Genomic DNA, 13472 nt, shown 5'->3' with positions numbered 1-13472 from the left:
CCGTCCCTTGCCATGCACCATGCCCATTTTTAATGGACGACAATATCTTTCATGTTCACGAGAAATTGATGATTTTGGAACGCAGTTATTTTTGATACGTCTGACAGAACCACGATTTTAAATAGCAGGCCTGTAATTTACTAATATTATTCTACACAGAGACCTAGTGTGAATAGCTTGACCAACACACTGCAACAGAATGGAAATGGAAGAAATGTCTGATTTTGGAACAGTCTTATGGTTTATATGTCTGCCAGAGAACCAGGGTTTTAAATAGCAAGCCTGTAATTTACTAATGCTATTCTTCACAGACACCCAGTGTGAATAGCTTGACCGACACACCGCAACAGAATTAAAATGGAAGAAATGCCTGATTTTGGAACAGTCTTATAGGTGATATGCCTGACAGAGAACCACGATTTTAAATAGCAGGTCTGTAATTTACTAATACTATTCTTCACTGACACCTAGTGTGAGTAGCTTGACTGACACACTGCAACAGAATGGAAATGCAAGTAATGTCTGATTTTGGAACAATCTTATAGATGATATGTCTGAGAGAGAACTATGGTTTTAAATAGCAGGCCTGTAATTTACTAATACTATTCTTCACAGACACATAGTGTGAATAACTTGGCCGACACACTGCAACAGAATGGAAATGGAAGAAATGTCTGATTTTGGAACAGTCTTATAGGTGATCTGTCTAACAGAGAACCACGGTTTTAAATAGCCTGCCTGTAATTTACTAAACTATTCTTCACAGACACATAGTGTGAATAGCTTGAGCAACACACTGCAACAGAATGGAAAAGGAGGCCAATAGTTTCCACGTTCAGTTCAAACTTCTGGATTTTTATCGCTGAAATATGGAACATATCTGGCTTTATTCTGCAGTGAGAACAAGCAAATGAAGCAGAAAATGGTGTACTCTGGATTGCTTTTTAAGCAAATAACCAGGATTAAAATAAAAAAAATTGGTCCTGGCCCCTGATATCCGGGGCTATGTCTACAAATATCTGTAATTATTACAGCAGCAGCAGACAGGACGTTCAAGGGACCCTCTTGTGCTGTATCATACACTTCAGTCTGCCACATACACTTCCTGCCTGTCAAGCACTGATTATATACAGCTGGAATAGTCCTCAGAAGGACTATAATTTCAGATGGATATATATATATATGTGTTGTGGATTACCTATACTAGCAGGTCTTTTAATGGACCCTCTTGTGCTGTATCATGCACTGCAGTTTGTCACATACCCTGCCTGTGTGACACAGGTACTCTAGATGCAGTGACACAGAAACACTGAGCAGCCAGTACAGGGTTAATAAACATGGGGGGGGGGATTTATTGTAACAGCGTCAATCTCCACACAGTGAGTAGCACGGGAAATATGGGGACAACAAGGGGAGTAGTAGGTAAAAGGCTAAACCGACAATCCACAGTTTGGCTAGATGTAGCAGAGTGGAGACGGTTGTAATTGGCAGTTTTACACTTAGCTGACTCTTGTTCCCCACAAGGCCGTTCCGGCTGATGCCGGTGTTGTTTTCTTCTGGCTTCCCTGCCTAAACAATGCTCCATCTTCGGGTGGCAGGGGGCGGTCTCCGGTTTGACCCGCTGAGCCCCTAGTCCATAACCCTTCACCTCACTTGCTCGGCTCCATGGACCCTGCGTCTCTTCTCCCTCTAGTCGGGCTTGACTCCAACTGTCAACTGCCTGCTTTCCCGCAATAAAAACTCCTTTTTCTCCCTCTTCCCAGACACGCCCCCAGCTTCCCAGTCACCTGACCCCTGAGCTCGCAGTTTGTCTTCCTCCTGTAACCAGAGGCATGGCCCGGCACTTCCGGATCCCTTGTTCTGAAAGTACTTACACCCCGGTCTTCCCCCTTACACCTGCCTAACTCCGGCTATCACCACCTGAATATATGCAGCTGGATTAGTCCTCAGAAGGACTGTTAGTTCAGTTGGATATATATAAATATATGTTGTGGAATACCTATACTAACTAGAATCACGCAAATCTCTCCCTAGCTCAGCAGCACCTCTCCGTACTCTGCCTGATCCGGGGTAGACTGTGACTAGCATAGCGGCACCTGGTTTTATAGAGACCTGATGACGCTGTGTGACCAGCCAATCACTGTAATGCCACAACAAACATGGCTACATCATTACAGTGTGTGGCAGGCAATCCTTGCATGTTCATTGGCTCTCTAAAGAGCGCCAAACATGCAAGGAGGGGACCCAAGTTCCTGCCGGAGCAACCCGGAAATACTCGCCGAGCGCCTAGCTTGTCAAGCACAGTGATGCTCAGGCGAGTACTGAGCAGTAGAGAGCACTTTCACTCATCACTAATAATCTCTTATAGATACTGTAACTATCCATAATGATTCACCCTCCCCATTTTTACCCACCCACATTTCGCCTTGCATAACTATCAATCCAATACACAAAAGCCTCAAATGTAACAGTTTCTCTTTACAAATATAAATAACTCAGAAAACATAATTGAGCAAGACAATAATAATGTACGGTAATGACTTCCAACTTTACATGCCTGACTATTGAGGAATTTGTTACTTTAGAGAATAATTCACAGTGAAGAATATATTTTACTCTGTAGAATTAGAATGAGACAATTTGTTTGTTTTGCCCCATGTGGCACTGATGACTGTTGAAATCAGCAGGACGTCTGGCAGAAGACATTGAACTGTTGACATGTTTACTGCAAAACTGAATCTATGACTAATGATCCAGCGTGATCATAGTGTCTGAGAGATTAGGTAAAATTGTTATACAGTATAATGATGTATTTTGTCAGCTAAACATGGCCATTGCATAAAAATGATATTTTTATATAAAAATAACAATGGATTGAAATATTAGTTTCTAAAGTGTACTTTTTAATGTCTTTAAAAGAGAATAGAAAGATCAAAAAAGGTCCATTTTACCAACAGTAACAAACAGTATGTGACCAATCTGAGCTGGCCTACCCTCCTCAGAGCCCCATAACTCCTGCATGGTCTGTCCCAATGGCATAGTATGTAAGCCCTTTACCCCTAATAGAACATCACAGATAGAGTTCTTTCCCTAAAGACAGTTTATTCTCTATTGGCCTGAGGTTTTGTAAAGAGTGGCTCAACAGGAGGGAAAAAGTGGGGTACGCAGTGTGATAATGTACTGTATTAAATGCCAATGTATTTTATGCTACTGGTTAATTAACTGGATTTTTTTTAATAAGTAAAGAAATTTCCAATGAAGGCATCAGATGCATAGACTTCCTCTGAGTGTGTCCAAAATGTTTTCTTTTTTTAACAATTTCTGCTAAAGTATTTCTTCTATGGGATGAGACAAGACAGGCTAGTCTTTGCCCCCACCCTCATGAATGAGCCTCAGGCTCAGATTTGCTATTTTGGCCCATCAACACGTTAACATGAAGATCTGTCTGCTGACTAATACTTCCCACACTTTGACAGGCGGCATTGTCATGAGATAATGATTGTTATGGTTTTACTGTTATGGCTGATCAGCGTTTCTTTGATTTATTTTTTCTCTTCTAGCATGTCTTTTTACCTTCTTCTAAGTCAACATTGCAGGATAATAGGTTGCATTGATGGACTGTTGGACTGATGGACCACCTCAGTCTGGATTACTCTTCTTCTTAATATTCTCTATCTAATGGGGTACTCTAGACTTTAGGATTACCTTTACTTAGTTCTACATTTTAATAATTTCAAAATGAAATTGAAAAATAAACATGGACTTTAAAGTATATTTTATAAGAAATGTTTGCAAAGTTCACATAAAAGATATATAATATAAAACACTTCCCCCTACATTCAGTGTATCTCCCACACCATACTGAGCTGATGGTGGGTTTGCTATACAGCCAGCATCTGCCTATAACAGCAGCAATCAGAGCTAAGCTCCAATGACTGCTGTTAACCCCTTAAATACTGCTGCAATATCAGACAGCATTAGTGTTGAGCCACCCCCGTAGTGTTCGAGTTCGGTTCGGTTCGTCGAACACCCGTGTGTTCGCCGAACTGTTCGTCGAACTGTTCGTCGAACACCTTCGAACACCGTTAAAACCAATGGCAGGCAAACAAAAACACATAGAAACACATAGAAAACACCTTCAAAGGTGTCCAAAAGCTGACAAACTGCTCAGAAGACACAACTAACACATGGAAAAGTGACAAGTACATATAGTCATGCGAAAAGAAAAGAGGTGGAGGAGTAAAAGGAGGGGGAGACACAGATATAGGCATGTCATGCCCTTCTAAAATCCAAAAAGTGAGAAGCCGAGACGGCCAGTCCGCTCCTGCCCGTGCCACCTCCGTGTCGCCGGGTTTGTGCCAGAGCCGCGGTGAACCCTGACGGCCAGCCCCCCTCTCCCAATACTGGTGCCTGTCCGCTGGTGGGTCGAGAGAGCCCCCCTGTGGTGGAGGCAGCTCTAAGCTTTTTAATTTAAATTGTCCCTCTAATTTGAATGAATACACTTTAAATCCATTTACAAGGATCTATTTGAGGGCAAGTCTCATGCCAGCAGCCGCGTAATTCCAGCTCCAGTAGCGTCCACTAAAGCTGCTGCAGTTAAAAAGCTTTTATAAGGATCGAGCTCGGCTGTCCACCGCAAGGCATCCTAGTGCCAGTCCCAGCCCCTATGCCTTGGGGTGCCTCCTGATGCTCTTCACTAAGTATCCCGTGGTCCCGAAGCATTTCCTTTGAAAAAATTAAGTGTCCAAACTACAGGTGGTGTAGCTTGCTTAACAGCCGGGATAATCCGCTGACTAGCAGACACTGCTACTAGGCACAAAGTATTTCCTGGGCTAGATGCAGTTAAAAATTTGTAAGTAGATACTCTCGTTGGATGCTGAGAAAGCATTCCATAGAGTCTCCTGGCACGCCATATATGATTCTCTTAAAAAGCTTGGGGTAGGGGTCTAGGGGACCCTTTTATAGCCAAAATCACGGCCCTGTATCACAATACGTCACCTAGGCTGAAGATAAATGGAACTGTAGCACCGAGGGCTCGGTTGCTACAGACGTATTGCACCTCACCCAGAGGTGTGATATCTCACTCTCAGATAAGGATGGAGTGTGGATCAGGACCCGACACCTGCATGCATTACACCACATTGCCGTGGGGCAGGGCGACCAATATGCCCCTGAGATGGGCACGACAGTCCCTGTCCCTGGCTGGAGTGGGGGGAGGGAACACTGAGGAAGGGGAACCCTGCAGTGCAGGAGCAGGGAGGAAGCAGTTCCTGGGTGCATTGAGAAGGGAGTATAAAAGGTTGGCACCATCTTAGTTCGGTGCAGAGAAGTCTGAGCAGAAGTGGCAGGGAGCAGGGGCTCTGCATGAGCTCTGCTCCGGAGGCGGGCCTAGTAACAGAGGCCCAGGCCTGCAAGAGGGAGAAGGAAGGAAGAGGAGCGGAGAAGGCTCCAGGAACGAGGAATGAAGGGATCCCAGGGGTGCGGACGGGCGAGTCGCCACCGCACGCCCGAATCCACCTGCGTGGAGGGGTCAGGCCAAAGGGGGAGACCGGTCCCCGAACTAGTGGAGGCAGGAAACGACCCTCAGCTAGAAACCGGAGGCTCTGACATTTTATGTGGCGCAGCCCCTTGCTCCACCCGCTAGGAAGGCACCACATAGGGTCAGGGAAACTGGCGCCAAGTTTACCAAGAGGAGGCCCGAGGCAGCCGGACAGAAGTGTTGGTAAGAAAGGCCAGACAAAGGACACACAAAGGGGGTCCTGTGAAGCGCTCCAAAGTTATCTGGGAGTTGTCTGAGCCCCTCACCTGGTGAGCACAGTACGACGTGGGCAGCCGTTACCTGCAGACGTGGTCTGGATAATAAGAACTGTGAGTAAAGGCCCTGAACTGCATCACTGACTCCGTGTCGTTACTGCTGCTGCCCTGCACCATCACCCCCATCCTCCGCATACACTGCCCTGAGGCTATACTCCTCCCGTGGGGAGTTATGCTACGCTCTGCTGCACCCACAACACCAGCCTTAGCGGTCTGCCCTGTAGCGGCGGTTCACTCTGACCGCAATCCACGGGTGGCGTAGTCGGACATTTAAACATCAAAACCACATAAATAGTTCCGCCACTGGTTTGACCGCCCTGAGCCACGGAACCGGATCGCCGCCACGAAGACTACAACCACCAGCATCCACCAAAAAGGGTCCGGCTCCGGGTGTCCCAAGGCCCAGGGGGTGCGTCAGAACATTTTCATCACCTTTCACAATCACCAATGGGACAAGGCAGGGATGTCCTCTGTCCCCTCTCTTATACATCCTAGTGACGGTGCACCTGCTCTCATCAATTCGCCATAACCCCAATATTAGGTGGATTGAGGTGGGAGGCACCGAGTACAAGTGCTCTCTATTTGCTGATGATGTCCTAGTATATATCACTCAATCACATATATCCATCCCTGCTGTTATGGCTGAAATAGATCACTTTGTTACATGGTAAAATTTTAAAATCAATGCAGCGAAGTCTGAGGCCCTCGATGTCTCCCTCCCTAAATCCATATAGGATTCCATCCAGTCCAACTTTCCCTTTGCCTGGCCCTCACAGGGTATCAAATACTTAGGAATTCCTATTCATAGAGACCTCTCCCATCTATGTTATCTTAATTTTGGGCCCTTTATTGAACAATTCCATACAGACCACGGTTGGCAAGTTAGAACTGCAAGATTCACTACGTGAACCACTGGTGTTTTGTGGAAAAGCACATGTACACCGCGTTCCAAATTATTATGCAAAAAGTGTTTAGGAGTGATAAGGGAAGAATTTGTTTGTTTGTCAGTTAAACTCATTGATGGTGATGTGTGTCAGGGCTCTTTATATCACTGTAAGCAATTGCAGACACCTGTGCTAATTAGTTTGGCAGGTGTGTCCAATGAAAGGCAAGACTACTTAAGAAGGCTCTCTCACATTATTAAGCAGCCTACATTTTCTGCCAAAATGGGAAAGAAAAAGGATGTGTCGGCTGCTGAGAAGCAACAAATTGTGGAGTGTTTAGGTCAAGGCATGACTACAATCAACATTGTGCGATGATCAGGATGAAGTGTCTTGGCAATCAAGAAGTATGTAGCTGATTCACAGTACACACGTGTGCGTGCTGATAAGGGCAAATTGAGGACTCTTTCCTACAGGCAATTACGTCAGGTTGAAACAGCAGCGGCAAAAAAGCCTTGTCATAGCAGCAGACAAGTTTTTGAAGCTGCTTGTGCCTCCAACGTCCCCCGAACAACAAGATGCAGGGTCCTTCAGAGGTTTGCAGCTGTGCATATGCCATCCTGTCGACCTCCTCTATCCACTTCACACAAGCAGAAACGGCTCCAGTGGGCCAAACATTACATGAAGACTGATTTCAAAACTGTTTTGTTCACGGATGAGTGCCGTGCAGCGCTCGATGGTCCAGATGAATGGAGTGGAGGATGGCTGGTTGATGGACACCCCACGCAAACACGGCTACAGCGCCAACAAGGAGGAGGTGGAGTAATGTTTTGGGCTGGAATCATGGGGAGAGAGATTGTCGGCCCCTTTAGGATCCCTGAAGGCGCTAAAGATGAACTCCATAATGTATGTGGATTTTCTCAAACAGCACTTCCTGCCATGGTTCAAGAAGAAGAACCGTGTATTTCACAGCAAGATCATTTTTCTGCATGATAATGCACCATCTCATGCTGCACATAAAACATCTGCATCTCTGGCTGATATGGGCATAAAAGGGGACAAACTTATGGTGTGACCACCATGCTCCCCTGACCTCTACCCCATTCAGAACCTTTGGAGCATCATTAAAAGGAGTGTCTATGATGGCGAGAGGCAGTTCACATCTAAGCAACAGCTCTGGGAGGGTATTCTGTCCTCATGCAAAACAATTGAAGCAGAAACCATCCAAAACCTGACAAATTCAATGGACGAGAGAGTTCAGAAGCTCCTTTCGGACAAGGGGTCCTATGTGAAAATGTAACATCACCTAGAATAAAGTTTTGAGTTGAAAACTGTTTGATTTCAGTTTCTAACAACCTGCTAATGCTTATAATTTCAAAAATGAAAATTTTTTTGGTCTTTATTAAAATGAAAAGGTTGATCGAAAAGTTTGGGGGATCTAAGAGTGTGGCAACCCAGTAGTCATGATTACTTCGAATTCTGACAATATGAGGGTCATGCTGCAGGTAGTGCAGCAAGAAGGCACTTATGTGTCTTGCGCATCTCCGGGCTAGATGCAGCTAAAAATTATTTTTAATTTTAAATCTGGTGAAGCTTATTATAGATGGCCTAATAGGATCAGTGCTGCACACTGCTACAAAGCCCAAATTATTTTCCAGTCAAGATACAGATAAACATGATTAGTAATTTGAAAGCTTAAAACGGTTGGTAGGGTGATTTTAACCAATCATCAAGCTTTTACTCTCCCCAGGATGACACAGGGGTAGAAAAGTCGTTTCGGATCCATGATTTGTTCATCTTTATGAACGTAAGTCTGTCTACATTATCAGTGGAGAGCCGCGTGCGCTTATCTGTCAGCACACCACCAGCAGCGCTGAACACACGTTCAGACAGAACGCTGGCTGCGGGGCATGACAAGATCTCCAAGGCGTAAGTGGCTAGCTCCGGCCATTTATCCAGATTGGAAGCCCAAAAAGAGCAAGGGTCCAGTGACACAGTCGTGGCTTCAATGTTTACTTGGAGATACTCCTGTACCATCGTCTTTAGGCGTTGACTATGTGTCAGACTTCTTGTCTCCTGTGGCCTTGCAAAGGATGGGCTAAAAAAGTGGTGAAATGATTCCGCAAAATTGATGTTACCAGCAGATACTGTGGTTCTGTTACGGTTTGAGTGCTGAACACTTGACGGTCCCACGGTTGGCAAGTTGGAACTGTGAGATTCACTACGTGCACCACTGGTATTTTGTGGAAAAGCACATGTAAGATTCTGCAACAGTCTCTGCTGATACTCCTGCATGCGTGCATCCCTTTCTATGGCAGGAATAATTTCTGCAAATTTACTTTTGTACCGGGGATCTAACAGTGTGGCAACCCAGTAGTCAGGATTATTTCTAATTCTCACAATTCGAGGGTCATGTTGCAGGTAGTGCAGCAAGAAGGCACTCATGTGTGTTGCGCATCCAGGAGCACCAAGTCCCTGTTGTGTTGGTGGCGAGGTAGCAATCATGCTTCCTTCCTCTGTCCTCTCCCCCCAACCTCGCACAACAGAAATGTGATCAAGGTCTCCCTCATCTGATGAGTCTTCCATCAGTTCGTCCTCCACTTCTTCCTGGGCTCCTGCACCTTCCTCACTAGTTTGGCTGCTACCATGCGCCCTGGTAAAATCATCTCCCCCACCCTCACATGCCTGCCGCCTTGGTGCTGCCGACCGTCTGGACCTTGCAGATGTTAGCCCTTCCGCATACAACTCCTCCTCCTCTACTTCCTCCACCTCCTCTTGTGCCACCACCTGACTCCGAATTCTGTTTAACATGTGCTCCAGCATGTAAATCACCGGAATAGTCATGCTGATAATGGCATCGTCAGCACTAAACATCTTCGTCGCCATTTCAAAACTGTGCAGAAGGGTGCATAGGTCCCTGATCTGAGACCACTCCTCCAGCGTGATTTGCCCCACCTCTGAATCTCGTTGGCCCAGGCTATACGTCAGAACGTATTGCACCAGGGCTTGTCGGTGCTGCCACAGTCGCTGCAACATGTGCAGAGTTGAATTCCACCGGGTAGGCACATCGCATTTTAGCCGGTGAAGTGGCAGGCCCAACGACTTCTGTAGAGATGTAAGTCGCTGAGCTGCGGGATGCGAACGGCGGAAGTGAGCACACAGCGACCGTGCCCTCTGCAGAAGGCCATCTAGTCTGGGATAGTGGGCTAAAAATTGCTGGACAACCAGGTTCAACACGTGAGCCATACAAGGCACGTGTGTGACATTGCCCCGGCGAAGGGCCGCACCCAGGTTTGCAGCATTGTCGCACACGGCCTTCCCTGGTTTCAGGTCCAGTGGAGACAACTATTCATGAAATTGGTTCTCCAGAGCTGACCACAACTCCTCAGCTGTGTGACTCACATTTCCCAGACATTTCAATGTAAAAACCGCCTGATGACGTTGAGCCCTACTGCCAGCATAGTAAGGAGGTGTGCAGGATCCCTTCTGCGCAGTTAGAAAGCTTGTGGCATGACCAGACAGGCTTTGGGTGCAGGTGGAAGACCGAGAGGAGGTTGAGGAGGCAGAAGCAGTGGAGGAAAAATGACATAAAGAGGATTGACGCACAACTCGTGGGGACGGCAAGACTTGGACAGCAGCCCCTTGTCCTGCTGTCACCATAGTTACCCAGTGCCCAGTCAGCGACATGTAACGCCCCTGTCCATGCCTACTCGTCCAAGTGTCTGTGGTGAAATGCACCCTGTCACACACAGAGTTTCTCAAAGAAGCGGTGATGTTGTGTGCGACATGCTGGTGGAGCGCAGGCACACCTTTCTTTGAGAAGTAGTGCCGACTGGGCATCTGGTACTGGGGCACTGCGACGGACATAAGGTCTCGAAAATCCTCTGTGTCCACCAGGCGGAAAGGCAGCATTTCTGTAGCCAAGAGCTTGCAGATGGTGAAATTCAACCTCTTAGCTTTCTCATGGCTAGGAGGAAATGGTCTTTTACTTGTCCACATCTGAGGGACCGAGGGCTGGCTATTGTGCTTAGACGGGGTTGATAAGGGTGTCCCCGGCAAACTGCCGGTCTGTGAGGAAGATGCAGGCGGACATGTTAGGTTGCCTTGATCCAAAGGTGGTGCTATCGATGTCGGACAGCGCTCAAGACCAGCTGGTGTTACCACCTCCAAAGAAAATGATGACCTGCCAATCACGCTGGCTGTTGCGGGTAAAGAGGTGGCAGGTCTGCGCCCCAAAACAGGTGTGACTGCTGTCCCCCCAGTCACAGAGGATGAAGAGGCCGCGGATGCACAAGATATGGCAGACGGTGGTTGGCCCGGCCGGCTAGACCGCATTGTAGCACACTGAGCTTCCCACTGCAACTTATGCTTCATGTCCATGTGCCGGTTCATGCATGAAGTACTCAAACTATGTATTTTTTGGCCTCTACTTAGCTTTTGCTGACAAATGTTACAGATAACACGAGTTGGGTCATCTTTATCGATCTGAAAAAATGCCCAGGCTATGCAAGGCTTAGCACCCATGCGACCTGAAGAGCCACCACGACTTGTGGTGAGAGGCAGAGTTGTGTTTGAGGATGCAGTTGTTGACGTGCTTCCAGTACTACGTCTCTGTCCAGGAAGGCGCAACCTGACCTCGTCGTCACTAGCATCTTCCTCCACCTCCTCTGCTGACCTCATCTCTTGGCTGACTGTGGGTTGACAGTAAGTGGGATCTCCGACCTCATCATCATCACCCTGTGCGTTATCACACCCGTCGTCCTCAGAGCCAACCTGTTCCTGCCCTGACAAAAAAACTAAAGTTGTCGCTCCAATCAGGTATTTGAGTCTTATCATCGTCTTCCTCATTGTCTCCACCAACAGGAGTTACAGTTTGGGAATGAGGGTCTACATTATGGTCAGAACCTTCTGCGTCTGGTCCTGGATCCGACTCATAAAGATTCTGGGCATCAGTGCAGATCATTTCCTCGTCTGGATTCACAGAAGCGCTGGAGTCGACCTCTGATTCCCAGGCTATAGTATGAGTAAACAGCTCTGCAGACTCAACCATCTGTTCTACCTCATACTCAGATGGGCAGCTGGAGATTTGGGAGCTGTGAGGAAGCAAGTGCGATTTGGGTGACACCTTTGAGGACTGGAGTATTTGTGATGTTGAAGTTGATGTGGAGGAGAGCCCACTTAAAGGAGCACTTGATATCCGTTGAAGCACCTGCTGTTTTTGTGCCTCATCTGGAATTTGTAGCGATTGGCGTGGCCGTAAGAAAGGGATCTTATCACATTGTCCGCTAAAAGAAGTAGACATTTTAGTTTGGCTGGAAGATGGTCTTTCTTCTGCACCTACCCCACGGACACAACCTTTTTTCCCCTTCCCAACACGCCTATTCCCCTTTCCACCAGCAGCAGGCCTTTTTCCACTCATTTTGGTGGTTAACTAATTCACAACTCTGGAGTTGTTTGCACAAAAAAACAATGGATGGTAACCGAGCAGAGCTGAGTGGCCAAACTGTGGTATTAGGCCAAAACTATTGGCTGGGTTAGATGCAGAAAAAAATTATTTTTAATTTGCAACCTGATGGAGGTCAGTATAGATGGACTAATAGACTAAGTCCCACACACCGCTAGAAGCCCAAATATTTTTTCAGAGCTAGATGCAGAAAATTTTTTTATTCAATTTGCAACCTGATGGAGGTCAGTATAGATGGACTAATAGACCAAGTCCCACACACTGCTAGAAGCCCAAATATTTTTTCAGAGCTAGATGCAGAAAAAAATTATTTTTAATTTGCAACCTGATGGAGGTCAGTATAGATGGACTAATAGACCAAGTCCCACACACCGCTAGAAGCCCAAATATTTTTTCAGAGCTAGATGCAGAAAAAAATTATTTTTAATTTGCAACCTGATGGAGGTCAGTATAGATGGACTAATAGACCAAGTCCCACACACCGCTAGAAGCCCAAATATTTTTTCAGAGCTAGATGCAGAAAAAAATTATATTCAATTTGCAACCTGCTGGAGGTCAGTATAGAAGGACTAATAGAACAAGTCCCACACACTGCTAGAAGCCCAAATATTTTTTCAGAGCTAAATGAAGAAAAAAATTATTTTTAATTTGCAACCTGATGGAGGTCAGTATAGATGGACTAATAGACCAAGTCCCACACACTGCTAGAAGCCCAAATATTTTTTCAGAGCTAGATGCAGAAAAAAAATATTTTTAATTTGCAACCTGATGGAGGTCAGTATAGATGGACTAATAGACCAAGTCCCACACACTGCTAGAAGCCCAAATATTTTTTCAGAGCTAGATGCAGAAAAAAATTATTTTTAATTTGCAACCTGATGGAGGTCAGTATAGATGGACTAATAGACCAAGTCCCACACACCGCTAGAAGCCCAAATATTTTTTCAGAGCTAGATGCAGAAAAAAATTATATTCAATTTGCAACCTGCTGGAGGTCAGTATAGAAGGACTAATAGAACAAGTCCCACACACTGCTAGAAGCCCAAATATTTTTTCAGAGCTAAATGAATAAAAAAATTATTTTTAATTTGCAACCTGATGGAGGTCAGTATAGATGGACTAATAGACCAAGTCCCACACACTGCTAGAAGCCCAAATATTTTTTCAGAGCTAGATGCAGAAAAAAATTATATTCAGTTTGCAACCTGATGGAGGTCAGTATAGATGGACTAATAGAATGATGCTATGCCCAAAAGATTTTACTTCACTAGGTGCAGTAAAAAAATTGGTATTCTATACACAGGTGGTATATC

The sequence above is a fragment of the Phyllobates terribilis genome, unplaced genomic scaffold (genome assembly GCF_046119375.1).
Source record: "Phyllobates terribilis strain yellow unplaced genomic scaffold, ASM4611937v1 Scaffold_13__5_contigs__length_258822181, whole genome shotgun sequence".
NCBI classification, from domain to species: domain Eukaryota; kingdom Metazoa; phylum Chordata; class Amphibia; order Anura; family Dendrobatidae; genus Phyllobates; species Phyllobates terribilis.
Note: the sequence above shows the minus strand (reverse complement) of the source record.